Below are 20,740 nucleotides of genomic sequence, written 5' to 3'. Positions count from 1 at the left end.
TTAAAATATCTCATTAATAATTTTATATTGATTACATGTTGAAGTGATAGTATTTTGAGGCCAGGCACAATGGCTCATGCCTATAATCTCAGCATTTTGGGAGGCCAAGGCAGTTGGATCACTTAGGGTGAGGAGTTCAAGACTAACCTGATTAACATGGTGAAACCCCACATCTACTAAAAATACAAAAATTAGCTGGGCATGGTGGTACACACCTGTAATCCTAGCCACTCAGGAGGCTGAGTTAGGAGGATCACTTGAACCCAGGAGGTGGAGGTTACAGTGAGTCAAGATCATACCACTGCGCTCCAGCCTGGGCAACAGAGCGAGACTTTGTCAATAAATAAATAAATAAAAATTTCCAAAAGGGTAGTATTTTGAATATGTTGAGTTACATAAAATATGCGATTAAATTAATTTTACCTATTTATTTTTACTTCTCTTAATGTGTCTACTAGAAAATTTAAAATTACATATGTCTCGTGATATTTCTGCTGGGCAGTAGTATCCTAGAATGTGATATATCTTTAGCTTCCCAGAGTTCCTTCACTGGCTAAAAATTAGTTCTGCCATTCTAAGTGAAGAAATTTTTTTCATCTGTTTTCTGACCCTCAGCTTCTCATATAGTAGTAGTCTGCCTAGAGTAGAAGTCTAATGCTAATTGACTTCTGAATTACTGTAGCAAGCCAGCGTAGCACCTTTTTGCTTTTATCACTGGCTTTTCTTGTGTGGCTAACACCAGGTCATCAAGTAAACAGTCTTGACCTACTGTCCATAGTGTCACAAAAGAGCTACTTCTTGACTTTAAGTATTTTTCTCATGACATGGTAAACTGGTTTGTCATTTAGTGTCCGTGTCTGTTTTTAAGCAGAATCAAAAGAATATATAAAGACTTTAACAACTTTGTGTTGTGTTAGACTGAACATACAATTATAAAATAAGCTCAGTGTGCTTATAATTAAAGCACTTTTAAAGGTGAATGAAAACTGAGAATTCTCTCTTAGCTTTGCCATATATAACAAACCCACAGCTAGACTCATACTGAACAGGGGAAAAACTGCAAGTCTTTCCTCTAAGATCTGGAACAAGACAAAGATGTCCCCTTTTACCACTTTTATTCAACATAGTTGAGTAAAATAGAAGTCCTAGCCAGAGCAATTAAACAAGAGAAAGGAATAAAGAACATCCAAATTGGAAAGGAAGAGTCAAATTATTCTTGTTTACAGAGGATGTAATCTTATATTTAGAAAAGCCTAGACTCTACCAAAAAACTACTAAAACTAATAAACAAATTCAGTAAAGTTGCAGGATACAAAATATACAAAAATGCTGCTATTTCTATATGTCAACCACAAACAGACATGTTTTTTTTTTTCCTTTTTCTTCTTTTTTGAGACAGGGTCTGGCTCTGTCACCCAGGCTGGAGTGCAGTGGCACTGTCTTGCTCACTCCAGCCTTTGCCTTCTGGGCTCAAGATGTCCCACCATCTCAGCCTCCCTAGTAGCTAGGACTACAGGCACCTGGCTAATTTTTTGTATTTTTTGTGGAGATGGCATTTTGCCATGTTGCCCAGGCTGGTCTCAAACTCCTAAGCTCAAGTAATCTGCCGGCCTCAGTCTCCCAAAGTGCTGGGATTACAGGCATGAGCCACTGCACCTGGCCTCAACAGCAAACAATCTGAAAAGAAAACCAAGAAAGTAATCCCGATTAAAATAGCTACAAAGGCAATAAAATACCTAGGAATAAACTTAACCAAAGAATGAAAGATCTCTACAGTGAAAACTGTAAAACATTGATAAAAGAAATTGAAGACGACACAAAAAGATGGAAAGATACTCCATGTTTATGGATTAGAAGAATTGATATTGTTAAAATGACAATACCACCCAAAGCAATCTACAGATATAATGAAATCTCTTAAAATAACAAGGACATCCTTCACATAAATAGAAAAAATAATTATAAAATTTATATGGAATCACAGAAGTCCCAGAAAAACCAAAGCTATCCTGAGCAAAAGAAGAAAGCTGGAAGCATCAGACTACCTAACTTCAGATTATAGTACAAAGCCATAGTAAACAAAACAGCATAGTACTGATGTAAAAACAAACAGACCAATGGAACAGAATGGAGAATCCAGAAATAAATCTCTATATTTACAGTCAACTCATTTTTGACATAGATGCCAGAAACATACATTGGAGAAATAATAGTGTCTCCAATAAATGGTCCTGGGAAAAATGGATATTCATATATAGAAGAATGAAACCAGATCCCTACTCTCACCATAAGCAAAAATCAAATCATAATGGATTAAAGACTTAAATCAGCTGGGAATGGTGGAAGGCCAAGGCAGGCGGATCACGACGTCAAGAGATTGAGACCATTGTGGCCAACATAGTGAAACCTCGTCTCTACGAATACAAAAATTAGCTGCGCGTGGTAGCACACACCTCTAGTCCCAGCTACTTGGGAGGCTGAGGCTGGAGAATTGCTTGAACCTGGGAGGTGGAGGTTGCAGTGAGCCTAGATGGCACCACTGTACTCCAGCCTGGTGCCTGGTGACAAAGCAAGACTGTCTTTAAAAAAAAAAAACCTAAATCTAAGACTTGAAACTATGACGCTAGTAGAAGAAAACATTGAAGAAACACTCTAGGACATTGGTCTGGGCAAAACTTTTTGCTTAAGACTTCAAAAGCACAGACAACCAAGCAAAAATGAACAAATGGAATAAAATCAAGTTAAAAAGATACTGCACAGCAAAGAAAACTGTCAGTAAAGTGAAGAGACAACCCACAGAATGGGAGAAGATATTTTCAAACTACCCATCTGACAAGGGCTTAATAACCAGAATATATAAGCTCAAACAACTCAAGAAAAAAATAATCTGATTTTTAAAATGGGCAAAAGACCTGAATAGGCATTTCACAATAGAAAACATACAAATAGCCAACAGCTATATGAAAAAATACTCAACAACATTAATCATCAGAGAAATGCAAATCAAATACAATGAGATATCACTTTACCTCAGTTGAAATGACTTTTATCCAAAAGAAAGGCAATAATGAATGCTAGCAAGGATGTGGAGAAAGGAGAACCTTTGTGTATTGTTGGTGTAAATGTAAATTAGCTCAGCCACTATGGAGAACAGTAAGGTGGTTCCTAAAAAAAACAAAAATAGAAATATCATATGATCCAGCAATCCCACTACTGTATATTTATCCAAAGGAAAGGAAATCAGGGTATTTGAGTTCTTTCTAATTGCTTAAAACAAGGTTTTAAATTGTGGCCAAAGATTGTCAAGGCAGCCATTGTTTAATAGTGGACTCGGTTTCTTCAGGGCTGTTGAAGGCAGGTAGGATTTAACCGAGCTGGAAGTAGAGAGGAGGCAGTGAACATGAGTGAGGGAGCAATCAGATGAGGGGACTCTTAGTCCTCTTGACCCTTCTTTTGTTTCTTTCATATATTTTATATACTAGGGTTCCATGGGAAATTTCCTTTGAAAAAGAATATATTGCTCTAAAGTAAATTATAAACGATAGTCGTAGGGTAACTATAGTTTATCCATATCAAATAACAACCCAAACAGTTCTTAATCAACTTAAACATCACAATCTTAGTGGTTTTCTGTGTTCCCTGCGTTAAAACTTCCATCTTAATAAATGCTTGCTTTGGATTGTACTATTGACGGGATATATATGATGTAGATATTTTGGATTCCTGATATCAATAAGAAAATTAATTGGTGGTGGATGAGTGCCATGATGGTATCATTTTAAAACTCTCACTACAAAATTCACCCTAAAAAATAAACAAGACACATGTGGTCTTGTTTGAAGACAATTGTGCTTAGTTTTGCATTTTAATTCAAGCATATGTTATGAAAGGCTGTGAAGTAGAATGAAATATTTCTTTGACATACTATCTTTGAATAGGAGGTTCAAAAATAATAACATTCTGCTCTTATTATGTAATGGAATATATTATCTTCTTGACAGAAGAGATTTTGTTTTCTCATTCTTGGTTTTTATTAACTTAAACGTCTAAAAAGAAGATGAACATTGTAGCCAGCCATTTGACTTCCAGCGAATATAAGCATGAATTCTAAAATACGCTGAAATTTTCTAAGGTTTTGTTATCTAAAATTATCAAGGTAGTGAAAAACACTTAAGGTGCTTTCTATTATCACTTTTAAAAAGCATACTTTCATAGTAACAGGTTTTCTTTTTATGTTTTGAGTACTTTGCTAGGTGATAAATGACACATGATAGCTGTTCAGTAAGTGTTTATTAAATCAGTATGTTTTGATAAAATTTTAGAGATGTAATTTTCACATTCTTTGATTATCTTAAAACTTTTTTCAAGGCCCCCACAGAGCCCCCTTCCCCCAAACCTCCACACACATACACTTCCTCATTGTGGCAAGAGAATTAGATTCCACTTGAGCCCGATATTAAGGACAGCTTCAACGACTAACAAAGCAGGGCTTTGGAATCAGGGCTAGGTGAGAGGAAGTCTCAGGGAGCAATGTGGAAAAATAGTCCCAAGTCTGAGAAAAAGTGGTGACAAGTCAGATCTGAGACTTTAGAGGAGATAGACCCCTAAATTCCAGACTTCTAGTTGCCGGACACTGTCATAACTGTTACAGACAGCTTGGAAATATAAGCAGATATAAAATAGAGAAATTATACACAGTTCTTTAGTCCAACCAAAACTTTGTGTGTTTGGAGAGGTTTCTGACTTGAGTGGAGCCCTAGGAACCAGATACTGATTAGTAGGAGCAGCCCTTAGACATGAAGTTTAAGCTGCACAGTCCTGGTAGGGTGGAGTCCTCTGAAGACACTGTGTAGGCAAAGGAAAAGTTTAAATGGGGAACCAGAGTACATACCAAGTGACTCTCAGTGACTACGATAGAGAATATGAACCAAAACAATGGGTGTTAAAAATATTTTTCAGTGGTGAAAACAGCATGGCTTCAGATACGTAAGAGTTTGAATTTGTTGTGTTTGGTGCTATCGTGAACTTCTGATTAAGAGAGTGATATGATCAAAATTGAACTTAGGAAATACTGTAGCTGGGTATAGGATGGATTATAGCACCAGGAGGGAAAGAACCTAAGAAGCTATTGCACTGGTCCACTCAAACATTGGCTAGAGTTGCATGTCCTACTATGAAAAGAGAGATGGCAGATACCTGTGTAGGAACCGTTTGTAAGACAGATCAGCAGGAAGCTCCCGCCGCCATAGAGGTCAAGGCTTAATGTGTAAAGCAGTTAAATAAATGTTGACTCACTTGGAACTTCTAGTTTCTTCTTTGCTTGATGAAAGAATGGTATTCACAGTTTCACATATTAGTCAGAAACCTTAAAACCGATAGCTAAGCATAGACTACTGCATAGGTACTGTAAGCTTATTTTCAAAGACCCAGTTTTTAACACCATTTTTAACTAGTAAAAGATGATTTTTAAATGTTGAATTTTTTTGACAATCTGGTCCAGCATCAATGTCAGGAAAATGATCACTATAAAGGTAACTATTAGAACTCCGTCATCTCAGAGGAACAGGCAGCAGGTGAGAATTATAGTATCCTATGCTCTTTATTTTCTAAGCAGGAGACTTTACTTTTGAAGACTTACAGGCTGGAGCTGTTTGTATGCAGCCACAGGAACTCCACTAGTCCTTGCCCAAGCACACTGTCATGTATGAGGCTACAAAATAGGCCTGGAGCAAACAATTCTTCTCTCACCATTTATCTCACCTCTTTCTCTCGTCACCACCCAAAGTGGTTTTAACTAGAGTGGTGCCTAATAAATGTGGGGAGCAGGCAGGGGGAAGTGACAGACCCAAGTAAATCACCTGTGTGGAGCAGCTCAATTCAGAGGTGTTCACAGAAGAACCGGAGGCGATTAGGATAGGGAAAGACGTGGTTCATTGGCAGACTGCATCTGTTTTTGGTAATCCTCTGTTACAAACAATCCAGTTAATCCAAATTCCTGAAACAAATGCCAGCAATAAAGGGTATAGCAGTGGCAGAGATGTACTTTAACAAATTCTAAAATAAAAGTTTATTTTCAAAATATTTTGGTTTTCTATTTTATATTGCTTTATAAAAATTATGTTTCACAAATTAGCAGTATCCAAAATTTATTCTAGTCAAGATCTATTTATATTTATACAAACACTTCACATTTACATATACGTTTCCCCAGAAATGTATCTTGACAAAGTATGGAAAAGTTAATTTGAGGCTTCAATTTTATTTTCTTCCTTTCTTTTTAAAGTAGAGTCTTTGTGAAGAAACGAGCCGGTGACTGAAACAACCTGGTTGAAACCTGTTGACCTTCCACTTTCTCTTCAGAATAAGTAGCACCTGTGGTGGATGTTATTATTTGAAGAAAGAAAAAAGCAGATTTTAGGGTGGAAAAAACATTCAACTCACACAAAGAATGGGGAAGGATACTGAGTTAAATAAAGCAAATACCTTTTACAAGTGAAAGGAAGAATTTCTTCTGCCATCAATAAAACCATTGTGCTATTATTGTTCTACTGTGTGTTTTATTTGCCTGATGTTATCTTTCTTGTTCATCTGGTATTAACCCCATACTAATGGCCTTCTATAGGATAGCAATTACCGCATACTGAAGCTTCCCATTCTAATTTCAGAATAAACCGACTGACACAGCTTGCCACATTTCTTAAAAAAACAACCTGAAGCCAAATAGCAGTTCTAGTATGGTAATAGCTACTAAATATGACAGCAAAAAGTATTTAAAACTTAAATATGTTGTTTATAATACTCTGCTTTTCCAAATGTAATTCAATTTTTAAAAAACAGGTATTCCCTTCCTCATAAAATGTGCTGTGGATCTTTCAGGATGCATCTGGTTGCAAGTAGTGGAAAACCCATCTCAAACCAGCTTAAACATTAAAGGGAATTTATTGGCTCATTTCACTGCCAGAAGCATAGTAGGTTTCAGGATTGGTCTAATTCAGTAAATCAGAGATGTCATGAAAGACTGATTCTTTGCATCTCTCATTTCTGCTTTCTCTGGAACAAGCTTCATTCTACAGCAGGCTACCCCATGTGGCCACAAGATGACTTCCAGCAACTCCTAGAGCTATTGAGTCTAGGGTTGAGGTTGGGGCTGCTTCCAGAAATGTACTCAGAAGAGAACAACTTTTTTCCATAGGCCACATGTGCCTCTTTTGGGCTACTACTTTTCTATCTGTGAACCACTAACTCCAGCAGGGTCTGGAGATTACCTTAGGCCTGATCCATGTGCCGCACGCAGGCTTAGAAATGGGTCTGGATTGGAGGCAGAGGATATGCATCTGAAAGTCAAGATAACTTGCCAAGAGAAGAGGGAGAAGGTGTTGGTGAAGCAACCACAATGTCCATTACAATGAACCAATTGTCAGAGCCACAAACTCTTCATTTAATAGTCTTCTTACAGTCTCAGTCTTGTGAAGTCAGAAGTGAACAATTAAAGAAATAGAAGAAGGAAGGGACAGTGGGGGAGGAAGGAAGAAGAGAAAGAGAAGCCAGAGTGAACAATTAAAAACAGAAGAAGGAGGGAGGAAGAAGAGAGAGGGAACACTCTGGGCAAAATAATTGATAAAATGTGCTTTGAAGGAGAGGTCCTCAGGCATTCTCTCAGGGCCTGTTACATACATTTTCATTATTTATTAGCCCACAGTTAATAGTAGTTGGGTCTAGCAGTGTTTTGTTTTTGTTTTTACTCATGTTGTGTATCATAATTAACTAGAAGTGGGTGGGTCTGGGCATTGTTATTTTTTAAAGGATCTCCAATGATTCTAATGTGTGTCCTAGGTTGAGAACCAGAGGAAGGCCCATGGCAGTTTTGATGAGTTCGACAGCTGATAATAAGGGAAGGGGAAGCAGAACAGATACGGAATCCTGAGTGTAGTTCAAAGTGTAGGCCTTTGGCACTTACTTGTTAGATGGGGACAATAATACTTAATACAGTGGTAAGCCTAAAATGGACACTCAATGGACCACACTAGTGTTGGTTAGGAGTTACTACTCAACTGTCCCTAAGAACAGCTCCATATGGTAATATATTTATATATAATGATATATCTAGATATCTAGATCATATATATTAAAATGACATATGGATCATATTATCTAGATATCTATAGATTTATAAATCCATACATTTGGCCTGAAGACATCAAGAAAAGTTTAAATTGGACAGTAAAGTGGACAGTAAATGAAGCCAGCCCATGCTGGTGGCCACTGGGCACTGAAGGGTGAGGAGTCCATTTTTGCCAGGGCAAGATATAGTTAGCTAAATGTATCAAAAACTAAGTTCCACTCTGCCTTTCTATTATTAAGGGCAGCTGCAGGCCTAGATGTGGATGGCGTATGTAATAATAAAATAATTGTTAGTATTTGCCAAGGTTTTTCTATGTGCACTGTACTAAAACATTTACCATTATTTCTTACAATCTTCACACAGCTCTGTAAAGTTGGCATCAGTATCTCCATTCTACAGCCAGAGTAGCTGATGTCCTTCAGAAAGGTAAGTCACTTTGCTCACAAAGTGAATTGTCCTGTTAACTTAAGAGTCTGTAGTTTACTTGACCTTCCAGGCTTAGGCCATAAACACAACACTCCAGCCTCATGTGATTCTCTATTTCTATATAGTTACATCTCTCTCTCTCATGCGCCTTTCTTTGTAATTCGTAGCTGACGTCATGGCTAACCCCATGCCTAGTTCAGCTGACCGCACGGAATAAGCATGGAAGTAATAAGGAAAACATGACCAGCAGGGTCAGAGTTATACTGCCACAGTGACTGGGCAGTGACCCAGGAGAGATGGGAAGCAAGCTAGATGAGCTCTACAGTTTGTCCAGGGTACTGCTTGGCAATACTTTAGAGGCCATAGTATGGGGGAACCCAGGCCGTGCCTGTCAGTCTCTGAGTAGGGAGATGGAGGAGTTTAGAAAGGCAAGGTAAGTAGATGTTGCAAGGCAGAATACCAGAGAAATGGTTCATAGGCCTAAATGTAATACCTAAAACTATAAATCATCTGAGAGAAACAAATTGTTACCCTGTGTTAGACAAGAGTTCTTAAATGTAACACCAATATAATTTAGATTAAGTACAAATGATAAATTTGTTATTCATAAAAGAACAAATTCATAAATTGCACTTAATTAAAATTAAGATTGTGTGCTCTTCGAAGACACTGCTAGGGAAATAAAGAGACAAGCTTCAGACTTGGACAAAGTTTGCAGATCTGATGGAGGACTTACATAGAGAATATTTAAAGAATTCTTCAAAACTCAATAGGAAAACTTAATTTCTTAAAAATGGGAAAAAGATTAAAATAGACAGTTGGCCAAAGAAGATACAAAGAAGGCAAATGAGTACATAAAAATGATGTTCAATGTCATTATACATTTTAAGAAAGTGTAAATTAAAACCATAATGAATTAACTGCTACACACCTATTGTCAAGACCACAATTTAAAGAGCCATCATACCAAGGGTTGGGGAGAGTGTAGAGGAACTGGAAGTCTCATACACTGTTGGTGGGAATGTTAGATCGTACAAACTATTTGGAAAATCATTTGGCAGTTTCTTAAAGAATTAAACACATCCCTAGTATATTACTCGGTCATTTCACTCCTAGTTCTTTACCCATGATAAATGAAAGGATATGTTAATACTTAGATTTGTCCACAAATGTCCATAATATCTTTATTTGTAATAGCCCCAAACTGGAAACAACCTAAATGTCCATCTACATGTGAATGGGGGCCAGGTGTGGTGTAATCCCGGTGATTTGGGAGGCTGAGCTGGGAGGATTGTTGAGGCTAGGAGTTTGAGATCAGTCTGGGCAACATAGGGAGACCTCGTCTCTACAAAAAAAAAATACATTTAAAAAAACAGACTGGAGTGGTGGCATGGGCCTGTAGTCCTAGCTACTTGGGAGGTTCAGGAGGAGGATCCCTTGAGCCCAGGAATTTGAGACTGGGCAACAGAGTGAGGCCCTGTCTCCAAAAACAAAATAAAAAAGCATGTGAATGCATAAACATAATGTGGTATATTTATAAATGAAATAACTATTCAGCAGTAGAAAGGAATGAACTATTAATACATGCAGCAACAGAGTTGACTCTCAAAATAATTATGCCGAGTAAAAGAAGCCAGAAACTTGGGGAGGGAGGACATACTGTGTGATTTTATTTATAGAAAATGTAATGTAACCTATAATGACAAAAAACAGATCAATCAGTTGTCTAAAGATGGGAAGGTACAGAGGGATGGGAGAGAGGAATTACCTAGCGGCATGAGAAGACTTTCTGGGGTATGATACATTCATTGTCTTGATTGTGGTGATGGTTTTCCGATTATACCTATGCCAATATTTATTAAGTTGTTACATCTCTATGTGCACTTTTTTGTATACCAGTTAAACATCAATAAAGTTCCTTTTTCTTGCTCTTTACCTAACCCGTTGAAATAGTGTCAAACATGGCTGGGCACGGTGGTTCATGCCTGTAATCCCAGCACTTTGGGAGGCTAAAGCCCAGGAGTTTGAGACCGACCTGGCCAACATGGTGAAACCCCATCTCTACAAAAAGTACAAAAAATGAGCCGAACATGGTGGCACACACCTATGGCCCCAGCTACTTGGGAGGCTGAAGTGAGAGGATGGCTTGAACCCAGGGGGTGTAGGCTCCAGTGAGTCAAGATTGCACGCCACTGCACTCCAGCCTGGGCACAGAGTGAGAACTTGCCTCAACAAACAAACAAAACAAAATAGAAAAAAAGAATGTCAGCCATAACTGCTGCATTCAATGAAAAAGTCGCATTGTAACTATCCCCTCTTCACTAGGTTGCAGTAGAAATATATTGACAGTTATAACTATCTTTGTTAGGGAATATTTAACATCAAAAATATTAACTAGCTTTATAATCATTTTAGACATCAGGAGTCTTTAAATTCTTACTATTATTTGTAAAGCTCTTAATTTTTAGAGGACATGTAAATTGTTACAAATATTATATTGTGATGTGTGCCTATGTGTATGTGTCTAGCTTTGCTATTGTTAAACTTTCATGAATCTGAAGTCCCATTCATTTATTTAACAGGACTAGGGTTTTTGATAGGAAACATTTGCCCATGTGCGGCCTTTCTATCTGCTTCATTTTTACTGTGCAATTTTCAAGTATTGACAGTAATAACTCTACTACCTAATTTGCCACTTTAAAAGTACTTGTTTTAACTTCATAAATACTTCCAATCTCTTGGGGCAATATAGCTTATAGATTACTAGCTTTGGCATTTTTACCATATTCTGAATTCTTCTAAACTTTACATGTCATTTTTGAAACATAAAGTAATTTTCCCCACTTATTTTGTAATACATCTCTGTGACATAAACATGCTAAAAGTAAATACACTTATATGGAAGTATTTAGATACGATTATAACTCTTTTATTTTGTGGACTCAGATTTATGGGTATGAATACTTGTCCATTTTGTCCTAACCTGTTGCACTGGGTTCTTAGAAAAGACGCTGAAACTCATACATTCAATTGAGACATCCAGATACATGTGATTATCATGAAGTTGAGGATTTGCATAACCATTTTATATGAAACACTCCATTCTGACATGAACCATAGTAGTTTTTTTTGTTTTTTCTCGAGATGGAGTCTTGCTCTGTTGCCCAGAGTGGAGTGCAGTGGTATGATCTTGGCCCACCACAACCTCCATCTCGGGTTCAACCAATTCTGCCTCAGCCTCTCAAATAGCTGGGATTACAGGTACAGGCCACCATGCTTGGCTAATATTTGTATTCTTTTGGTTAACAGTCAAACACACTAATGTATTGTGCCACAGAGACAGGTAATTTTTGTATTCTTAATAGAGATGGAGTTTCACCATGTTGGCCAGGCTGGTCTCAAACTCCTGACCTCATGATCTCCCTGCCTCGGCCTCTCAAACTGCAGGGATTGCAGGCATAAGCCATTGCACCAGACCCAACCATAGTAGTATTTTCATGTCTTCATGGTATTAGCAAAACAATACCCTTTTTTATACAACTGTCTCCATCTAAGCTTTTTATATCTCTCTAAAAAGTTTTAGGAAATCACATGAGTAACAAGGCCCAGGAACTCGAGTCATTTACCATTTGCTTTTTCAAGAATGACCTGAGAAAAAACAGATCTTGGGCTTGCTAGATTGTAGTTTACTCATTTCCTAAAATAATTTCTTCCATGAATGAACTTAAGTGATTTAGTACAAGAAAATTGTGCCATATGTTGCAAATAAGCTGCTTATATGAAACCAGCTTATTCCAACAGGAATTGCTCTTTTCAAGTGCCATTTATACTGTTTCTTGGAACCTAATTCTTGGAGTCCTCATTGCAAACAGTTCCTACTTAGGTATCAAGGTCGTGTCCAGTTGCTCAGTTGGGATTTCCTGGGTTCAAGTGTTCCTACAATCTTTGAATCCATTATTTACTTAGATTTTTAGACATCAATAAAAGGAAGTTACTTATATTATCAGGGTCACACTACAAAGAAGGCATCAGTAGAATTATTAAATTACTTAAACACAGCTGCAGTATGATGGAGATCTTCTGAATTGTTTATTAACCCCTCTTTTTCTCAGTATAGCTTTTCGTCCTATCTTCAGCCATACAGGTTCAGAAGGCACCTTTATAGCAGGGAGGAAGTAGAATCATGAAGTAACTTGAACAAAGCCTCTACTCATGGCTTTGTGACCTTAGTCAAGGAGATTAATTTTTCTGAGCCTCGGTTTCCCCATTTGGGAAACAGAGACAATAGTATTACCCTGTAGGACTATTAAGTGACAGTGAAGTAGCCCCTGACATCCAGAAGCTGGCCTGGCACTCAACCTAACTCTCTTGTGGCCCATAAACAATTTCACAGAACACAACATCAGACAGAGTCACATGGCCATGATGAAGCAAGAAAAGGAAAAACGCCAAAACCAAAACAAAAATATTGTCCAAACCACAAAAGTGATGAAACCTCTCCCTTTTCTGGCTAATTTGAATGGCTGCTGCTGCTTTACCCCTTACGTCTTTAGCTCTGCTTTGTTCATCCACCATCTAGATAAACATTATTAAGATACCTACTCAGAGAATTATCCTGCATCTTGGCAACATTCAATGCTGAGCAATGCCCACTTTCCTTGAGCCATCCCTAGTTCCTCCAAAACAAGATCAAATCCTATTGTATTAACCACATTTTCTAGTTTCTGTGTCTGATGTTTTGACATCTGTGGCCTTGCTTTCTAGAGAAAGACTGCTCCTCTAGAGTTTGAAAGGGAGTGACTGTTTTCCTTTCATATGCAAACTAACCAATCCAGAGCCCACTTATGCTTCTGAGACATTAACCTCCTTCCCTAATTGCCGGGAGTCAGGCTGCAGAAAACTAGGGGCATCCTCTGCACCCCAGAGCCACTGAAAAGATTCAAACTTGCTGGGCCTAAACCTGGTTAACCCACTTACCCTGCCTCACCCATTCCTGGAAAATTACACAAAAAATGCTTCCCTGTTTTCCTGTTCCCTCTCTGCCTGTGACCAGCCTCATTCAGTAATCTCTCCTATGGCTAATCTGCCCCTACTCATAGTTTTTAAAACTATGAGTAATAAACTATATTTTCCTTCCTTCTTTCCTTTCCCTCCTTCCTTATTTCCCTCCCTCCCATACAGTTGGCCAAAGAAGATATAAAGAAAGCAAGGAGAATTGTTTGAACCTGGGAGGCGGTGGTTTTGGTGAGCGAAGATCGTGCCATTGCACTCCAGCCTGGGGACAGGGCGAGATTCCATCTCAAAAATAAATAAATAAAAAAGAGAGAGGAAGATGACCATAAACAGACTGAAGAAGGAGAAAGAGGTTGCAGAACGGACCACAGGCAAAATAACCTCAGGCAGATCAGTTTGGGGAAGACTAAAAGTGAAATTGGATCTAGAAAATGATTCCAACTATTTCTGTCTGTGTGGCCTATGGAAAATTTTCACATCTCCCATCTGTACAGTTATCTCCTTGTGAAAATCGGCAATGCAGTGATTCCTCAGTGTTACAGAGCATCTGAACCCTCCAGAGGGCTTCTTTAAGGGCAATTGCCAACTCCAACCGCGAGGTTCTGAGTCTGCAGTTCTATGCTAATGAGGGACTGTGTTAAGGAAAATTGCCTGTGTTTCAAACGCAGGAATTTACCAGCGCCATACCTCCATCCACGCCCCTATCCGGGGACCGCAGGAGTTTCAAATGTAAAGTTCTTTGCCTAACTTTTCCGTGTGCGGGCTAGGTAGAAATTCCAGGTGAGCTGCTTTGTTCAGAAAGCCCGCCAAAAGCCCTGGGAGGACGGGCTCTGTTGTGGGCCCAAGCAACCAATCCGGGATCAGAGTCAAAGATCATCACTCCAGAGGAAGTTTGAAAGAACTCCTCTCATTGGACAGGAACATGAATGAGGAGGGAATAACTTCAGGGTTAAAACTCTGCTGCACCTTACCTGTGTGAATATCCCCTTCGGATTCCCCTCCTGCGGCAGCGTGGGAGCTCTCTCTCTCTGCCTAATAAATTGCTTTCTGCTAATCTCTTTCTGCTAATCACTGCACTACGATATTTACTTGAACGGTAAGCTCACAGTACTGCCAGGGCCCCTCCCCCGATTCTAGGGGCAAAGAGAGGCCGGGAACCTTGGGCATGTCAAATCCGGGAGGGAGCTGAGCCCTTTGCGTCCTGCGTACCCTGTTGCACTCAGGTCCTAGAAATATACATTTTGGTCAGTCTCCTCAGATGATGGTTATGCCCCGGCTGGCTTCCACGTTTAGAAACACTGTTCTGAACTATTAAAAATCTCCTGGAGAGTAAAACAAAAAAACACAGATCCAGGTCTCACCCCAGAATCAGAATACCTAGGGGTGAGATGTGTAAGGACAAATAACAACGTGAAATATAAACCTTAATTCTCCCTGTTGAAAACAAGAAAGGAGATTCCTCTCTCCTCTTAGATCATTTACTTTATAAAACTTGTCATTATAAGTACTTTCTCCTCCTTTGAAATGCATAGAAATCCTTTTGAAAAAATAGATAAACCTTTTGTTAGCTTAATGGCCCAAGAATGTCTTTCTTAAGGACCTGGGTGCCATCTCTCTGAAATGTAATTATCAAGGTAGAAAACACTCCCTTCTCCCAGTTTCTAGGGGAGGGCAGGAGCCTTGCTTCAGTGTAACCTTGCTCCAAGTTGAAAAACTACCTCCTGTCATAAAGATATGAGAAGTTTTTTTTCCTCTGAATTAAGTAAGTAAGCAAACACTGATAATAACCCCAGTTACCAGGCGAGTGGAGGATGAACTGCAAGTGACGATGGCGCTGTCAAGTCCCCTTAGTTATTGAGTACCTTGAGAACATGTGTGGCTTGATGAAACCGCCTTTGCAAAATTATCACCAAGACAGTGAAAGAGATCTAATCTTGAGGGATGGTGTTAAGAACCTGGGGCCATCTTTGGGGCTCCCCCCGCAGCTCTGCTCCTTCCCCGTTACATCTTTCACGATTGGCAGGGAGGGAAGTGAGCCCCTGAGCCCCTGAGCCCGGCGACCTGGTTACAATCTCACTGACTCCATCTTGCTTCTAAATTTTAAGCTATTTTTATTCCTTGCTGGGTGTAGGCTGAACTAACTTGAGAGGGACTTAGTTTATAGTTTATAGTTAAAATAAAGATGATTATAGCTCTTTCCCAAAACAAACCACCTTCTTGCCTGGGAACTAGACTGCCTTTGTAGGACTAACAAATTAGTCACAAGATTAGAAATTATGGTTTAGGAATCATGCAGCTGGAGATTACAAGAGTGTGATCCTCCCTAAACTGCTCTTAAGATCAGTGCTTGAGATATTCTTCAGACCCTGTGCTTGATGGATCAGCTGGCACCAACCAGATTGATAAACTGGCTCATCTGATCTTGTGGCCCCCACTCAGGAACTGATTGAGGACAAGAGGATGGCTTCACCTTCCCTGATGTTATCTCTAACCCAACCAGTCAGCACTCTTGACTCACTGGCCTTCCCCCACCCACCAAATTATCCTTAGAAACTGCTTTCCAAAGGCTCAGGGAGACTGAGTTGAGTAACAATAAAACTCTGGTCTCCCGCACAGCCTGGTCTGTGTGAATTACTCTTTCTCTATTGCAATTCCCCTGTCTTGATAAATCCGCTTTGTCTAGGCAGTGCCCTATTGGGCAGGTTACACTGAGTTGTATCTGCATGTCTAAGGGTGAAATTTCTTGCTTCCTCTACTATCTCTTTGCAGATTGCCTGTGATGTGCCTCACATTCTGATTTGCTGTTTATTACACCATAAAACTGTTTTTTGTCTCCATTACCTTTGAGGAGAGGTTTTCTGGATTGAGAGATTTTAGTGCCATTTCCCCAACAGGTGCAAATATTTATGGTAGGTTCCCCAGGAGAAGTAGTGAGCCTACCCCCTCTGTAGAAACCACAGATTCAGGGGAGCTTTATTCCCTTGGGTCATGTGATCAGCTGTTGAGGGTCCCTTAGGACCCCAGGGCACATCCTCCTTCCTGTGCCCCATGCTGACCATAGCTACACTGTCCAGGCGCCAGGCCATGAGTTAGCAAAGCACAAGGCGGGCACTGGGCTTGCTCAGGTCACTTGTCCTTACAGCCAGTCTGCCTGCCAGGCTCTACTCTGACCTGCACTAGTCTTCAGCCTCTAGCTGGACCCTTTCTCTCCAAGAGGCTGCATCCTGGTTGCCGCGGGCACTGCTCTTTGCAGGCTCTGTGCTGAGGAATGCTTCTCAGAATGCTGAAGAAACAAGTGCTAGGAGAATTCTTTTCTCCATGATACTCCTCTCCACCTACCTTCCTCTTCAAACCTTGCCTTTGCCTTGCACAGCTGATGCAGTGTGAGCTCTTATCTTAGTGGCCTTTAAAAGCTAGCAAACTCCTCCCCATGTTTGAAACTTCCTTTCCTCTCTCATGTCACCCTCCCTGCCTGGCTTCTCACGTCTCCACTTTCATCCGGGCTCTGGGCTCCATGTGTCCCTGGTAAGCAGGAGGAGCCTGGGTGTTGGCAAGAGGCACTGATGCACTGAGATTTGAGGAGGGTGGAAGATCCCCTCCCCAACACCAAAACCCTAAATTCAGTGGGGCTGATTAAGCCATTTGCCTTTTAGCACAGAGAAGACACAGGATGAATGAGCAGATTCCAGACTTTGGGGAGAAGCAGGTTCTGCTCTAGGCCGTGTTGTTTGCCAGTTGTGGCACATTTTCTTTCTTTCTTTCCTTTATTTATTAAAAAAAAAAACAACTATATTTTCTTCATTTCTAAAATGGGCAAGAGTTACATTTCGTACTTGTTGTAAGGCTCTAATTGGTGCTTTTAGAATAACTAGAATATTGTGAAGACTCCAACTATGCTGCATTTGAATAGAAACTATATGAATTTCCTTCTCCTTAGGCAAGTAGCAGGACCACGAAGGAACTTACAAAATATGTACAACTATTATGTTTCAGGGCTCATAATTCTTCAACCGTAATTGGTACACTCAAGTAGTACAGGAACAGCACAAAAGAAGATAGAACAAATATGCAGTGTGTATTCTAGGATAGGTCTTCATTACAGGATGTTTTGCTTTATCTCCATTCCTATTCCACTAAACTATCTAGACAATCTAGAAGAAGCCCAATGTACTTGTAAGTTTTAGTAGTAAAGTGGATCTTCATAGAAGATACTTCATTGTATGGAGAACTGGCTGTACTGGAATTTTTAGTGTACAATTCATTGGTGTGATGGAACTTGGTAGAATATACCATAGAGGTGGAGTATAGCTTTGGAGCTAGCAGTTGGAGGTGTGAATCTCATGTCTACCACTCCTGGTGAGACCTGGGTCATTTCACTTCACCTCTGTATGCCTTAGCTCACAGAGCACAAAATGATCATACCCACCTGAGAGAGTGCCTGTGAGGTTTAAAATGAGATAATGTGAGTATAGCATCCAGTTTGGGCTGTATTCATATGGATCCACGTCAGATAGTGGCTTCTCTTGCAAGAAATGAGGCTACTTATCTAGGTCCTGGCACTCTGCACACTGAAATGGGCACTATTACCTGTGTATTATCAATGGGGCTCCATAGGTGACAACCATCCCACATGCAAAGACCACAAGATTCACAGTGTATAGCATCTAGTCTGGCCAGGCCTGCTGGCTCATGCCTATAATCCTAGCACTTGGGGAGGCCGAGGTAGGTGGATTGCTTGAGGTCAGGAGTTCAAGACCAACCTGGCCAACATGGTGAAACCCTGTCTCTACTAAAAATACAAAAATTAGGTGGAAATTACTTGAACTGGGGAGGTAGAAGTTGCAGTGAGTCAAGATCACCATACTGCACTCCAGCCTGGGCAACAGCCTGTCTTTTTTTGAGACAGACTCTGTCTCAAAAAAAAAAAAAAAAAAAGTAAATAAATAAATCATCTCGTCTGGGATCTACTCATATGGATCCACATCAGATAGTGGCTGCTCTTACAAGAACCAAAGCTAGTGATACAGACAGGGGACAGGGGAATACTGGTTAGGAGAGGGCAGTTCCCCAGTAAGGGCCCCACTTTCAAGCCTGGAAAGCCACAGCCCTAAATGGGAACAGGCCTTCCTGTTTTTGCACCCAAATATTGCCTTTTGGCCTGCCATACCCCACTATCCTATACCCATAAAAACCCCAAGCCCCAGGCTCCAAGAACAGACAAGCAGACAAACAAAAGAGTAATGCAACAGAGAAGGAGAGAAGAGAAGGAATGTCTAAATGTCGAGAGGAGTTTGTCTGGGGATTGTTGTAGAGGAGATCAGCTGCAAGACAGTCGAACTCCAGGGGAAGATCATCTTCCCACTCCATCCCCTTTTTAGCTCCCTATACATCCTGTTGAAAGCCATCTCCATCACTCAATGAAATCCCTGCGTTCACCATCCTTCAAGTCCATGTGTGACCCAGTTCTTCCTGAATATTGAACAAGAACTTAGGTACCAAGAGGGCACTGAACTGGTTAACACTTAAGCCATCTGCAGATGGCAGAACTAAAAGAGTACATAGCATGCCCACTGGGTTTTCGGGAGCTGCAGGCACCCACCCCTAGATGCCACCCTGGGGCCAGAGCCCAAAAGCACTCACCCAGTTCCTGCACCTGACTGTCTGCATGCTCTCCCTCCCATAAGGGGTTTGACCAGCAGTAGCAGTAGCCAAACAGACAAGCCACACCTCTGTCACACATCCTGCAAGTGGGGTCAGGGAACTCTCCTGTTTCACTAGTTATCCAGGGCCTGGCATTCTGAACCTTAAAATGGGAATGTTCACCTAAAACCAACAGGGCTCCACAGGTGACAACAATCTCATGTGCAAGAATCACAGGTTTCACTAGCTCCCTTAAAATGTACTGTCTGTCATGCTTTAGGCTCCAGGAATCACATTTTACCTGTGCTCCAAGTCATTTGCTATTTGAATGAGCAACTTGTCTTCTATTGTCGATGACACCTTCCTGCTCTGTATCATTACTCAATGAGTGTCCTTTATCTTCTCCCTAGTGAGGGTCAGAGGAAGACCTAATAAATTTGCTGAACAAATTACAGGAGAAAAATCTTACAAGCCAAAATCAAAATTTTCAAAAGTGTATTATATTCTAGCATTTAGGTAAAAAAGAAAAGAAAAGAAAAGAAGTGTATATTCTAAGTACAGTGTAATGAACAGCATGGCAGAAATTGTCAGGTTTTTGTTTAAGTATTAAATAGCAACCTACTGTCTTTTGAGAATTCATTTAACATAGCACTTTCAAACACAATGCATGAAAATTTTGGTTTTTATTATTAAACTCAGTTATAATTTCATTTAAAATAATGACATTTTAAATGAATTGTTTTAAAGTGGCCAAATGTGCAATTTAAACTTCTTATAAACTCTTTCTAATTACATTTTAAGGTTTATAAATACAAAAATAGATTTTACTTCCATGCATACTATAAAATCAAGTTTAAAAATTCAAAAATTCTAATAACATTTTACAGATATTACACTTGGAGAAATTTAGACTCAATTCCATGCTATATGGCTAAAAGTTTAATCCCTAGTTTTCTCATTACCATTGTTATATTAATAAGGATAAGAGAAGTGTTAATTCATCCATCCATTTATTCATCCTTTTATTCATTCAGTCAGCCACTAATTTAAACTTTACACCACCTACTTTTGAGGCTTTGTTAGATTCTAAAAAGATTAATATTATGAGACTGTCCTTACTATACTGTACTTAGGTGAAGATGAGACATGATGTAACCAGTAAGGAAGAAATTTCTTTGAAATTGAAACCACCTTTGCAAAATTATAACCTCCCGAGCTTTAATTTCCTTGCCTATAATATGGAACATATCATAGTATTACTTCACAAGTTTGTTCTGAGAATTCATCAAGTTCAAATAAGCAAATGACAGTACTTTGCAGATGGTAGGTAGTCCAAAAATTTCAGTTCTACTCCATTCATCTGATTTCTTTTAGTTCTGATCTAACTTTTTTATATCTGTGAAAGAAAAATAAATCTTGGGGCCCCAAAATCACATAAGGGGAAAAGTCAAGCTCAGAACTGCTTAGGGCAAACCTGCCTCCCATTTGATTCAAAGTCAACCCTCTGCCCACTGAGATAAATGCATATCTGATTACCTC

At 39.6% G+C, this 20,740-nt stretch overlaps 1 protein-coding gene across 7 annotated transcripts in view; it reads left to right on the top strand.

Annotated features, from left to right (window-relative positions):
• TDRD3 (tudor domain containing 3) overlaps positions 1-20,740 on the top strand; it is a 408,301-nt gene that overhangs the window by 161,577 nt on the left and 225,984 nt on the right. For 2 of the 7 annotated variants that reach the window (XM_003927197.3, XM_039473286.2), the window contains exon 14: positions 6,287-6,545. The gene's annotated coding sequence lies outside the window, so the exon portion shown is untranslated. Of the gene's footprint in view, positions 1-6,283; positions 6,546-8,485; positions 13,701-13,729; positions 14,616-20,740 lie in introns of those variants that run through there. The other 5 variants (XM_010337924.2, XM_039473285.2, XR_012514352.1 and 2 more) reach the window with 4 other exon arrangements.

Source organism: Saimiri boliviensis, chromosome 16, assembly GCF_048565385.1.
Source record: "Saimiri boliviensis isolate mSaiBol1 chromosome 16, mSaiBol1.pri, whole genome shotgun sequence".
Taxonomy (NCBI): Eukaryota; Metazoa; Chordata; class Mammalia; order Primates; family Cebidae; genus Saimiri; species Saimiri boliviensis.
The sequence above is the reverse complement of the archived record's forward strand: the minus strand, read 5'-3'. Positions and strand labels throughout refer to the sequence as shown.